This window comes from Eurosta solidaginis, chromosome 1 (genome assembly GCF_040869045.1).
Source record: "Eurosta solidaginis isolate ZX-2024a chromosome 1, ASM4086904v1, whole genome shotgun sequence".
Lineage (NCBI taxonomy): Eukaryota > Metazoa > Arthropoda > Insecta > Diptera > Tephritidae > Eurosta > Eurosta solidaginis.
The window spans coordinates 61,865,572-61,878,386 of NC_090319.1; the positions used below are offsets into that span (position 1 = coordinate 61,865,572).

At 45.6% G+C, this 12,815-nt stretch overlaps 1 pseudogene; it reads left to right on the forward strand.

The window, feature by feature from the left end:
• LOC137236795 (uncharacterized) overlaps positions 1-12,815 on the forward strand; it is a 123,622-nt pseudogene that overhangs the window by 73,757 nt on the left and 37,050 nt on the right.

Genomic DNA, 12,815 nt, shown 5'->3' on the forward strand with positions numbered 1-12,815 from the left:
GCGAGTCAGAGGGAAGTTCCAACTACGGAAGAAGGAGATAATCCAAAGGGAGACAACGTTAAGACTCCGGCTTTCTCGGAGGTGCTAAAGGGAGTTAACGCTAAGGCTCCTTGTTTCTCGGTGATGCCAAAGGGAGATAACACTAAGACTCCAGCTTTTCCCGAGAAGATGAGTGATGTGGCAAAGCAGTCACTGACTGTGGCACTGGCTGATCGTAGCAGTCCTTTCGGACAAATGACTACTGAAAGGTTGAGATCTGTGGAAAAGGAGCTTATTAGCTTAATGCTTAAGATAATGCGGGAACAACCAAGTAAGCCCCTTCCAACCTTTGATTCGGGGGGACAGTATAATGGTGTGAAGATGATAGCGTGCGACAATATCGCGAGCTAGCGGTGGTTGGAGAAAGTGGTTCAAACCTCCAAAGGAAAGGTACGAACGCGCGGTTTGAGGTGGTGGATAAAGCGCAAATCCCCACGGTACCAAAAGTTAAGGTATGGATATCATGCGTAATGAAGTCGGAGGATACACTGCGACTTCTGCAGAATCAGAATGCGAATATACCGACACAGGATTGCAAGGTATTTACTGTATCCCGGCCTACCGAGGATGGTCAGTTCTACATCTTCCAAATAAACAAGCAGGCGGAGGATATAACGTACACGTAGCTTGGCAAAATGTCCTTTGGCACAGGAAAAATTTAAATGCGACTCAGGGACCGAAGTCCCGAGCATAAAAATCCTAACACGCTAGAGGTGGGCGAAGTCGAAAAGGACCTCTAAAGCCTGAGAGAAAAAATACAGGTGGAGGTAGCCGACGTCACCACGAAGGTGTTAGAAGAGGACCAACCGCCAAATGGTGCTGTGACTCGCATAGAGGAACAACCGGCACAACAGTTACGAGAGGCTGAAGAGGGCCTCGAATACTCTTAGCCAAGAGACGAAGGTGCTGGAGGGGAACAAACAGCCCAATGGTGCAGCGAGTCATACAGATAAACCTCCAACAGAGTAAAGTGGCGTCGAGCGAACTCCTCTTAACCCTTGAGGAGGGTTCCTTTGACGTGGCGCTGATCCAGGAGCCATGGCTCTCATCGCGAGGAAAGGTTTGTGGACTTAGCGCACGCGGATTTGGCGTTTACTATGCGCAAACGGAAGGACAGGTGCGAGCTGTAGTAATGGTAAGGAAGCAGCTGCATTCATATATGCTGCCTAACTACACCACTGAGGACCTCGTAGCGGTGGCCGTTGAGCAAAAGAAAAAGCAGGCATTTATTCTGGCGTCCTGCTACATGGCCCATGCTTCGGAGGTTCCACCGATGGAGTGCAAGAGGCTAGTACAGGAGGAAGGGCGCAAAGGGCGGTTGGTCATAGGCGCAGATGCTAATGCGCACCACAATGCGTGGGGAGGAGCAGATACGAACGAGAGAGGCGAATTTCTATTTTGTTACATCCTGCAAACCAATTTGCAGATAGCCAACAGGGGAAATGTCCCTAAATACATTGATCCAACATCCATCGTACATTGAGTTCCGAGCGTGATATATCAAGGTATTATTGGATGGTTCTTGATAGACTATCCTTCTCCGACCATGCGTATATCAGCTTCAGCATCCCCCTAAAGAGGGTAGATAGGGGAGGAACCTTTAGAAATCATAGGTCAACGAACTGGACTAAATTCCAATGTGGAGGAACTGGAGGAGTCGAATGAACTCCTAACAAGGACGCTTATGACTGCGTATAACAAAGCTTGGCCTCTAAGAAGATTCAGAGGAAAAGCAAAGCCGCCATGGTGGGTCAATGAGCTGAGTCTTCTAAGAAGACAGGTAAAAGAGATGTTTAAGCTCGCAAAGACCGCGGAAAGCGAAGCATGTCGGGACGAGTACAGGGATCTACTGAGGATCTACAAGCGAGGAATTTCTAGGGCGAAGAGAATCTCATGGAAAAGTTTCTGTACGGACATATAGTGCTCCAGTGAAACAGCACGGTTGAAAAAAGTCCTAGCAAGGGGAAACATAGTCCACGGACTAATAAAGAAAGAGAACGGGGAATGGTCACGTAATAGTGAGGAATCCCTTGGTGTGCTTCTTGACACACATTTCCCATCGGGAGACGGTTTAGCAGAGCTAGCAGACATAACTCACACTTCGATCACGGAGCGGGTAGTGCCGGGCTTGGTGACCGATACCAAGATCGAATGGGCAGTAGAAACGTTTTCTAAGTTTAAACCGCCGGGCCCAGATGGTATATTCCCTTCCATGCTACAAGTTTCAAGTATGGCGGTCGTGGAATGGTTTAAAATAATATTCGATGGGTGCATAAGGCTGAACCATGTATCACACTCTTGGAGAACTGCTCGTGTAGATTTCCTACGAAAGGCGGGAAAGATCGGTCACGTGTATCCCAAAGACTATAGACCCATTAGCTTAACATAACTTCTGCTCAAAACCTTTGAGAGGCTGATAGATGTGTACATAAAGTCCAACGTGAATGAAAAGCTGCTCTCCACAACACAGCATGCGTACACCAAAGGCAAGTCGGTAGACACCGCATTGCATAGGGTCCTAATAAGCATAGAGAAATCCCTGGAATAAAAGGAGTTTGCTCTAGGAGTCTTCTTGGACATTGCAGGGGCTTTCAATAATGTTTCTAAATGGGCGATTATGGATGGTCTTAATTACATTAAAGTACATCCCGCCTTAATCAGATTGATCGGCTGCATGTTAAATTGCAGGAAGATTACATCACAATGGGGATTGTACGAGGCCACGAAATCATTGGACAGGGGCACGCCGCAGGGAGGGGTGCTATCACCTCTGCTGTGGACGCTGGTCATCAACCAACTGCTGTTGGCGATTCGATGAGGGACCCGTAAAACTTACGGCTTACGCAGATGACGTTGCAATTGTCATAAGTGGAAAGAGCCTTCCAACGATTAGTTCTTTGATGGATCGGGCGCTTCGGGATAATCATACCTGGGCATCTAAGGTTGAAAGTCAATGCGGAGAAGACGGATATGGTATTGTTTACAATGAGCAACAAGTTCCCAAATTGGACCAGGCCTAAGTTAGGAGGCGTGACCTTACGGGAGAAATCTTGCACAATATATCTAGGAATCATCCTAGACAGTAAGCTGTCATGGAAGCTCAACGTAAAGGAGAGGGTCCAGAAGGTCTCAGCGGCACTCTATGCATGCCAAAGAATGGTGGGGTGTACGTGAGGCGTATCGGTTTCTCTCTATGGAGTTCTTGTTTGGTTGAAAGCCACACAAAAAACAACATACCTCAAAAAATTAGAGGGGGTATGTAGACTATCGATGCTTAGCATTACGGGAGCCCTGAAAAGAACCCCGACGGCTGCACTGTATGCCATTCTGCACATTCCACCTGTAGACCTGGTAGCAAAGAACATAACATTAACAACCGCAACCAGGCTCGGTGCCTCGGGGCAGCTTGAGCGCCGACCATATGGTCATAGTAGTATAGCGTCATCAATCACAAGACGAACAGACTACCTGATTCCCTATTTGCGCTTCGAGGGAGATCGTAAGGTCACAATAGAGGTGGACGCTTTACGCAAGGGTGCGCAAATGGCGGTCGAGGCGATACATATGGACACAGATGGTTCCAAAGTAGTCGAAGGAGTAGGGTCTGCGGTATACTGTGCTGATCCAGAAGTAAGCAGATCCTACAGGCGGCCGAAATACTGTAGCGTTTTCCAAGCGGAAATATTAGTCGTAACCAAGGCAGTAGAAACCTTGGAAGAGAAGAGCTTAAGCTGCAACCGTGTTAACTTTTATATTGACAGTCAAGCAGCAATTAAGGCAATAATCGCGCATAGCACAGCATCTAAATGCATGTTAGAGTATACGCAGTCTCTGGAGAGAATCGGGACAGGGAGAAGCATACATCTATATTGTGTGCCAGGGCATATGGGAATAGACCAGTTCGACCTAACCTAACCTAATGCCTTGAAACTCGGCATGGAACATTCAAGTTTACTTGGTTCAAAAGAAATGAGCTTGAAATCTATCCATTTAATACACCCAGCATTTCTCTACGACTTGCAAGGGTAGGAAGATTTATTAGTTTTAACCAATTAGTGTAAGGAGGAAGATTATACCTGGAGTCCCATTGAAGATTTCTCAAGGCGAAAAATAAAAACTGTTTTGAATTGATTCTAGCCTATCCACATGAACTTGATAACGCGGATTCCAAATTATCGATCCATATTCTAATATAGGCCTCACCAATGATGCAAAATGGTTTTTGTAACGTAAGGATCACTAAACTCTTTTGTCCATAGTTTCACAAATGCTAAAACTCCTATCGCTTTATTGACTGTGGCATTAATATGAGGGTTGCAACTAAGTTTGCAATTCATTGTAACTCGCAAGTCGACAAAAACATGAACGCTTTCCAGAGTTTGGCCATCAATTATGTAAGAAGCTGGCTGTACGTTCCCACGTCAAAAACACATGAATTTACATTTTTCTATGTTGAGCGGCATAAAATTCGCATTACACCAAGTAACGAAACAATTTAAATCCAACTGGAGTACAGAACGTTCTTTAACCGACGGATATGACGTAAAAAGTGTCGCTTCCCAAGGCTGTCGGTTCTATGTACCGAAGCGACTCGGGATTTTTCCCGACCAAGGACTGCCATTTCAGTGTAACCCCATATAAGTTGTTGCGGCCCTCCCACAAATTGTCATCCTCCCAGAAGCTCCTTGCAGCCGGTAAATTATGGAACCCAATCCCAAAACCAGACGTCCACGGAACTTCTATAAATCTTTTGTTGCTCCTTGCTGTTCACGCCCTAGGACGTCCCGTAGTCTGCAACTTAGCGCACCCCACTACCTTTCAGCTGCCCCGCTGCTCAGCAAGCCACAACAAGTACCCTCCCCGCGCCGCCAGCAACTCATACGGCTGCTCCCACTCATACCTACAATCTCCCTAGTAGAGTTGTGAACAATGCCGGGCATCAGCCCCTGCCCCGTCTTCTCCCCCCCCCCCCCCCACGCTTTTCCGGCAGTAATTGTGTAGGTCAGGGAAACATACTCTTAGTCCCTACCTCCCTTTGCACCGTTTGCCAGCATAGAATATATATGCCTGCGACATACACCCAATGCAGCTCCTGCCATGGAGGGTGCCACTTTCCCAGATGTTCTGGTCTCCGCGACGGCCATCCCTCGACGGGTTTCATTGCCAGGCTGCGTACCCAAATACACCGGGTACCCAATGCTTACCCAAGGACGTCCAGTCCCAGGGCCACAACAGCAGTTGCATCCTAGCCTTCCACATCCCAGGCGTAGTGACCCGTCACTTACTCCCAGAGTGGCGACGTCTCCCCCTATGCACTTCAGAATTCTGCAGTTAAACTGTAACTGATTAACCGGGAAGATCACGGAGATAGTCGATTTCATGAATCGGCACAACATCCGTATTGCTGCGATTCAAGAGACTAAAATCACAGCAAGATCTGCACTGCATACCTGTTCTGGGTATAATGTCCACAGAAAAGACCGCGGGAGCGGAGGGGCCCCGCGTTTATCGTACAACACTCTGTGCAATATCATATATTTGATACCGGCATCGACCGCAGACGCAGTGTCTTAGAACGTCAAGGCTTATATGTCCGGTCAGGCGATGCAAACCTAGAAATCATCAACATCTACATCCCTCCTGCCACCTGTTGCCCCAGTGGACTCGCAACAATTGCAATATCTTAGGCGAGTTCAATGCCCATCACGATCTATGGTATTCAAACTTGCGGGCGGACAGTAGGGGTGATATGTTGGCTGATCAAATAGAAAAACAAACGTTCTGCAAATATACGGGGACGCCCCCACACGTATGGTGGGATGCTGTCACAGTTCGCCGAATACTTCAATCGTGAGCGCAAAACTCGTTAACTGCGTCAACTGGCAGCCGACGGTAACAATGCCATCCGACCACCTGCCTATACTTATTTCGCTCGAGCGTGCCGCCGACTTCATCGGCACAGAAAAACGCACTTTCATAAACTTTAAAAAAGCAAAGTGGGACGAATACAAATCCTTTACAGACAACCGCTTTGCTGCCCACCCTATCCCGACTGATGCCCGCCAAGGGGAGCGTGCTTTCCGCAAGGTCATTGAATCCACCTCGGCTCGTTTCATTCCCACCAGTAGAATTCCAGAAATTCGGCCCCACTTCCTGCGGAGGCCGCAATTTTAGCGAGAGAAAGTGACCTTATAAGACAGCTCGATCCCGGCGACCCCCAAATAAGGGATAAAAACCAACGCATCAGATTGCTTGTGAATGAACACAAGCGGGCGAAATGGGAGGAGCAACTAAGTAAGTAAGGTTGTAGCCTCTCTGCCGGTGTAGGTAAACTTTGGTCCTCCGTAAAGTCCCTATCGAATCCGCCTAGGCACAATGACAAAGTTTCCATCGCCTTTGGCGATAAAGTGCACTCAGGTGGGATAAAATGCGCGAGCGCTTTCCGCCGGCAATATATAATGCATTCTACGGTCGACAAAGATAGACGGAGGGCCAATAGACACGCACATAAACATCAATGCAGCGCGTCACCAATTACCATCACCGCCAGAGAGGTTGAGGATGCCATCGGTCATGCTAAACCATCCAAAGCAGTGGGCCCAGACGGCATAGCCATGCCGATGCTTAAAAGCCTAGGGAAAGAGGGTTTCAAATATTTAGCACATATATTCAACCTGCCTCTTTCCAGTTTTGTCATACCCGAAAAATGGAAAATGGCCAAGGTGGTCCCGCTACTAAAGCCTGGGAAACCAGCTAACATAGGAGAGTCATATCGCCCGATATCTCTCCTATCGCCAGTAGCCAAGACGCTTAAAGCCATTTTGCTCCCCAACTTCAAAGCAAATTTGCAGCTAGCCTGCCATCAGCATGACTTGGAAAACTCCATAGCACCACCACCGCGCTAAATGTCATCAGCACCCAGATAAATTGCGGTATAAATCAAAACCCCCACCACAGAATAGTACTCGGTGCGCTAGACCTATCAAACGCTTTTGATACGGTCAACCATGGCACGTTACTGCATGACCTGGAAGGGTCTACCCTTCGCCCATGTCTTAAAAGGTGGACCGCAAACCATCTGGGTGGTCGGCAGGCAACGGTGCAATGTAAAAATAAAACATCAACCCAAGAAGAATTAAACAAGGGGTGTCACAGGGTGGTCTCCTATCCCCACTTTTGTTTAATTTCCACATATCTAAGCTATCCTCGCCACCAGAAGGAGTTACTGTCGTTTCCTACGCCGATGACTGCACAATAATGGCCACAGGTCTAGGCCCACAGATCGATGAACTTCTCTCCAGTTTTTTCGCCTCGCGAAACTTGGCATTATTACCGACTTGCACCAGCGGGTTAGGGGATCAGAATATACCCGCGGTAGATATGCCTGTCGTAAGAGGCGACTAAAATACCAGATTCAAGGGGTTGTGTAACGCAACCCTTCAGGTTGCCAGCACAATATATAGCTTCTCCGAACCCAATTGTCAACCTCACCTATCCGCGGCGAATCCTGTTTCACTAACAGACGAGGCTCTGGCGACCACAAGCTCCTCATGGAACTTGCGGGTGGGGAGGGGGGAATGGCCTGAAGGTTTAATGTGGCCACATAAATCGTTCCCGAGATGGTCGGGCTAGCACCTTAATGGTGCTGTGGTACCGGAGCGTACCGGATCTTTATCCGGCAAAGGACCATCACATCGATAACACTCCCCAAAACCTTCGGGGAGCAACCTTATCGCTACAACAACAACAACAACAACAACAACCGACTAAATCTTCCGCGACCTTATTTAAAACATGGACGTCCCATATGTCGACCATTTTGAACATCCACGTCGATGGCACTACGCTACCGACTATCCCACACCCCAAAAACTTGGGTGTGACGTTTGATCATAATCTACATTTTGGTGAGTACGCAGCCACAATTGTACCGAAAATCTAGAGCCGTAATAAAATCCTCAAATCCCTTGCTGGCAGTACTTGGGGAAAAGACAAAGAAACGCTCATTACCACATACAAAGCAATTGGCCGGCCGATTGCATGCTACGCGTCCCCTATATGTTCGCCAAGCCTACCAAAATACTGCTCTCAGAACCGCCACGGGCTGTCTTCTTATATCGCCAGAACACCATCTACATAATGAGGCGAGAATACTCCCCATCAAGGAGAGAAATGACATACTAACCAAACAGTCCCTGTTGAATACCCAGAAACCTGGGCATTCCAACAGACATCTGATTGATGAGCCAAAACTGCCTAGGGACTTAAGGAGTCATTTCCGTCAGCATTTTGAGGAAATAGGGCACCTGAGAACTCAGCCGTATGAAGCAAAAAAAAAACACAAGCAAGTCCTTGGTGAACTCCACAAACAGGCGTCGGACCTTTATGCCACGAATTGCCCGGTGAATCCAGTACTCAAAAAACAGTATTCAAAACTTGCGGAACTAGCTCAACTTGGTTCTGGATACTGTAACAGGTTAAACTCTTTCCTATCCAGAATCAACCCCGACATACAAAATCTATGCCCCGCTTGCAATGTGTCCCCACATGACACCAACCATCTCTTCAGTTGTAATGTGGAACCAACGCCTCTAACACCACTTTCATTATGGTCCACCTTTGTTGAAACAGCAAGTTTCCTTGGACTCCCGTTAGAGGATATTAATGACAATTTGTGATCGGTCGCAGCTGTTAGGTGGGGCGAAGCACTGCTACAACAATAACAACAACATAAAAAGTTTTACGTCGTCGGCATACATTAAAATTTTAGAATATTTTATAGTTATGGAAATATCGTTTATAAAGAGCAAACACAGAACCGGAACGAGATGGCTGCCCTAGGGCACACCGGAAGGAACATCGATGATATTCGAACAAATGTTTTTAAAAATTACTCTTTGAGTTCTGCCACAAAGATAGGAGGAGATCCAGCGAGTTTGGCTAGGTTGAAAGCCAAGCAATTCGAGTTTATAGACAAGTAATGAGTGGCATACTTTTTCAAATGCTTTGCTGAAATCACTGTATATAATTCGGTATGATGATGGTTTCTAAACCCATTAAAGACGTGAGTTGTAAATTCTAGGAAATTGGTTGTGGGTGATTTGCCTCTACAAAAGCCATGTTGAGAACTATCTATCACTGTAGAAATCGAAAATGTAAGGTGATTAGTAACGATTGATTTGAAAAGCTTAGGGATAGCGGAGAGCTTTGCTATTCCACGATAGCTTTCAATAGACGACTTGCTTTCTTTTTATGGAGTGGGATAAGAAAAGATTCCTTCCAAACCTTCGGGAAAATGCCATTTTTTTAAAGATAGCTTAAACAGATCAGTAAGGGGCTGGTAAATGTATTCAGCAAATTTTTTAGGAAAACATGTTGGGATCAAATCGGAACCGTATTTAAAGGATTCTTTTAGGGTCTTTAGATGTAATAGAACATCTTCAGGCAACAAATGTGGAGCATATATTGAGTTACTAGAATGGAGCTCATATGGATTTGTAGGTGATGAATCAACCACAGAAGAAGTTTGCAATCTCTTGACTGTCGCTTTTTGAATTGACTGTTTGTAACAGTGAAATAAGTTGCGGACAACAACTTCATAGTAAAAATTCCCTGCAGGGAATATTGGGTGGAACCAAGCAGGTTCTTGGATACCACAGGCAGAATTTCCATATTTACCGACGGTTCTACGCTGGACGGTAGGTTTGAAGGGGGCGTCTTTTCAAAGGACCCAGATCCCAACTTTCTTTCAGACTACCTGGCCATTGTAGCATCTTCCAAGCAAAAGTAGCAGCTATCATAGAAGCCACGACTCAAATAGGCACACGGAATACCGGCAAGGAAATCTTTATTTTCAGCGATAGCCAAACGGCAATAAAATCACTTGGTTCCTTTTCAATCATCTCCGAACTAACACGAAACTGTCGCCGGTCTCTTCAGGGGATGGCCCAACAGGACCGTGTATACCTGACATGGGTCCCGGGACACAGGGACATAGAGGGATACTGCGCTGCAGACAAACTTGCTAGGCAGGGTACAACCAGACAGATTCTTCCTGACAAAGAACGCCTAGGTATAACTTTTGCCACTTGCAAGCCAATGGTTAAAGAGTATACCTACAGTCAAGCCAACGAAAGATGACTACTAACCCCGGGATGTAGAATATCAAATCAATCCTGGCCTAAAAGGGATACTAAGAGATCCCGTCACGTCTATACCCTAAGCAGGGACAAAATCTCCTCAATTGTAGGAGTTCTGACTGGGCACTGCCTCAGCGGAAGGCATGCGGAAAGGATAGGAGCGCCCTTACGACGATGCTGCAGAAGTTGTAAAGAAGACGAGGTAGAGGAAATGGTGATGCACCTCATCTGCAACTACCCGGCGTTAAGTGACCCCAGATAACGCTGTCTGGGAGCCCCCTTCCTGCGCGATCTCCGCCAAGTCTGGGAGCATAATATAAGGGACTTGGTAGCTTTTATCAAGTCCTCGAAATGGTTCGAAGAGGAGGGCTAATTTTGTCTTTCTGTGGTACCAGAACGGGCCAACTGATACTGACCTATGTGTGCCCATGGGGCAGCCACTACTACCTAACCTAACCAACAGTGAAATATGGTGCATATACACTGATATATCAGAAGAGGGTTGAATTTAGCAAACTAAGTAAATATGATCCCGACCTAGTAATACTCGGATGCATTTTAACTCGATGGAATTAACTTCGGGTAAATTAGCATCTTCAGATGGAATTGAAGAATGCACAGCTAGCAAGACACCGCCTCCGGTCCTATTTAAGCGGTCATTTCTATAGGTCTGGTACTCACCGCAAAAAATTTCGGAATATAAAACATTGGGTTTCAGCCATATTTCGTAAAAGCAATAATATTATAGTTGCAGTGAATGGTCTATTTAGTATTTAAGCCGCTAACGTTCTGATAGTAAATGCTTAAGCAAGAACTTAAATTAAATTTTTTGGATTGGAACTTTGGGGAGGATTTTTTGCTACATTTTGAGTAATCTCAATAGTCTTATGCACAAATCCGCGAACAAAGGCCCCTGGTGGCCAAAATGAGCTGTCGAAAAAGTTATCAAAATCTTTTGAGTAGATATCAATTCTAAATGAAGAAATGTTTCTTTCGTAATTAGCTTTAAATTTTCTTAAAGTGATGCCGTCAGCCTTAATTTTCGAAGTGACATAAGACTTGATATCCTCAACGGAAGTGTTTTTGTCAAAACGAGATACAACAAGTAAGGAAGGTTAAGTTCGGGTGTAACCGAACATTACATACTCAGTTGAGACCTATGGTGGCAACATAAGGGAAAATAACCATGTAGGAAAATGAACCGAGGGTAACCCTGGAATGTGTTTGTATGACATGTGTATCAAATGAAAGGTGTTAATGAGTATTTTAAAAGGGAGTGATCCTTATTTCCATAGGTGGACGCCGTTTCGTGATATCGCCATAAAGGGGACCAGGGGTGACTCTAGAATGCGTTTGTACACTATGGGTGTCAAACGAAAGGTCTCAATGAGTATTTTAAGAGGGCGTGGGCCTTAGTTCTATATGTGGACGCTTTTCGAGCTATCGCCATAAAGGTGGACAGGGGTGACTCTAGAATTTGTTTGTACTATATGGGTATCAAATGAAAGGTGTTAATGAGTATTTTAAAAGGGAGCGGGCCTTAGTTCTATAGGTGGACGCCTTTTCGGAATATCGTTATAAAAGTGGACCAGGGTTGACTCTAGAATGCGTTTGTACAATATGGGTATCAAACGAAAGGTGTTAATAAGTGTTGTAGAAGGGAGTGGGTGTTAGTTCTATGGGTGGACGCCTTTTCGGGATATCGCCATAAACGTGGACCAGGGGTGACTCTAGAATGCGTTTGTACAATATGGGTATCAAATGAAAGGTGTTAATGAGTATTTTAAAAGGGCGTGGGCCTTAGTTCTATAGGTGGACGCCTTTTCGAGATATCGCCATAAAGGTGGACCAGAGGTGACTCTAGAATTCGTTTGTACGATATGGGTTTCAAATGAAAGGTGTTAATGGGTATTTTAAAAGAGCGTGGGCCTTAGTTCTATAGGTGGACGCCTTTTCGAGATATCGCCATAAAGGTGGACCAGAGGTGACTCTAGAATGTGTTTGTACGATATGGGTATCAAATGAAAGGTATTAATGAGTATTTTAAAAGGGCGTGGACCTAAGTTCTATAGATGGACGCCTTTTCGAGATATCGCCATAAAGGTGGACCAGAGGTGACTCTAGAATTCGTTTGTACGATATGGGTTTCAAATGAAAGGTGTTAATGAGTATTTTAAAAGAGCGTGGGCCTTAGTTCTATAGGTGGACGCCTTTTCGAGATATCGCCATAAAGGTGGACCAGAGGTGACTCTAGAATGTGTTTGTACGATTTGGGTATCAAATGAAAGGTGTTAATGAGTATTTTAAAAGGGCGTGGACCTTAGTTCTATATGTGGACGAATTTTCGAGATATCGCCATTAACGTGGACCAGGGGTGACTCTAGAATGTGTTTGTACGATATGGGTATCAAATTAAAGGTATTAATGAGGGTTTTAAAAGGGAGTGGCCCTTAGTGGTATATGTGAAGGCGTTTTCGAGATATCGACCAAAATGTGGACCAGGGTGATCCAGAACATCATCTGTCGGGTACCGCTAATTTATTAATATATGTAATACCACGAACAGTATTTCTTCCAAGATTCCAAGGGCTTTTGATTTCGCCCTGCAAAACTTTTTCATTTTCTTCTACTTAATAT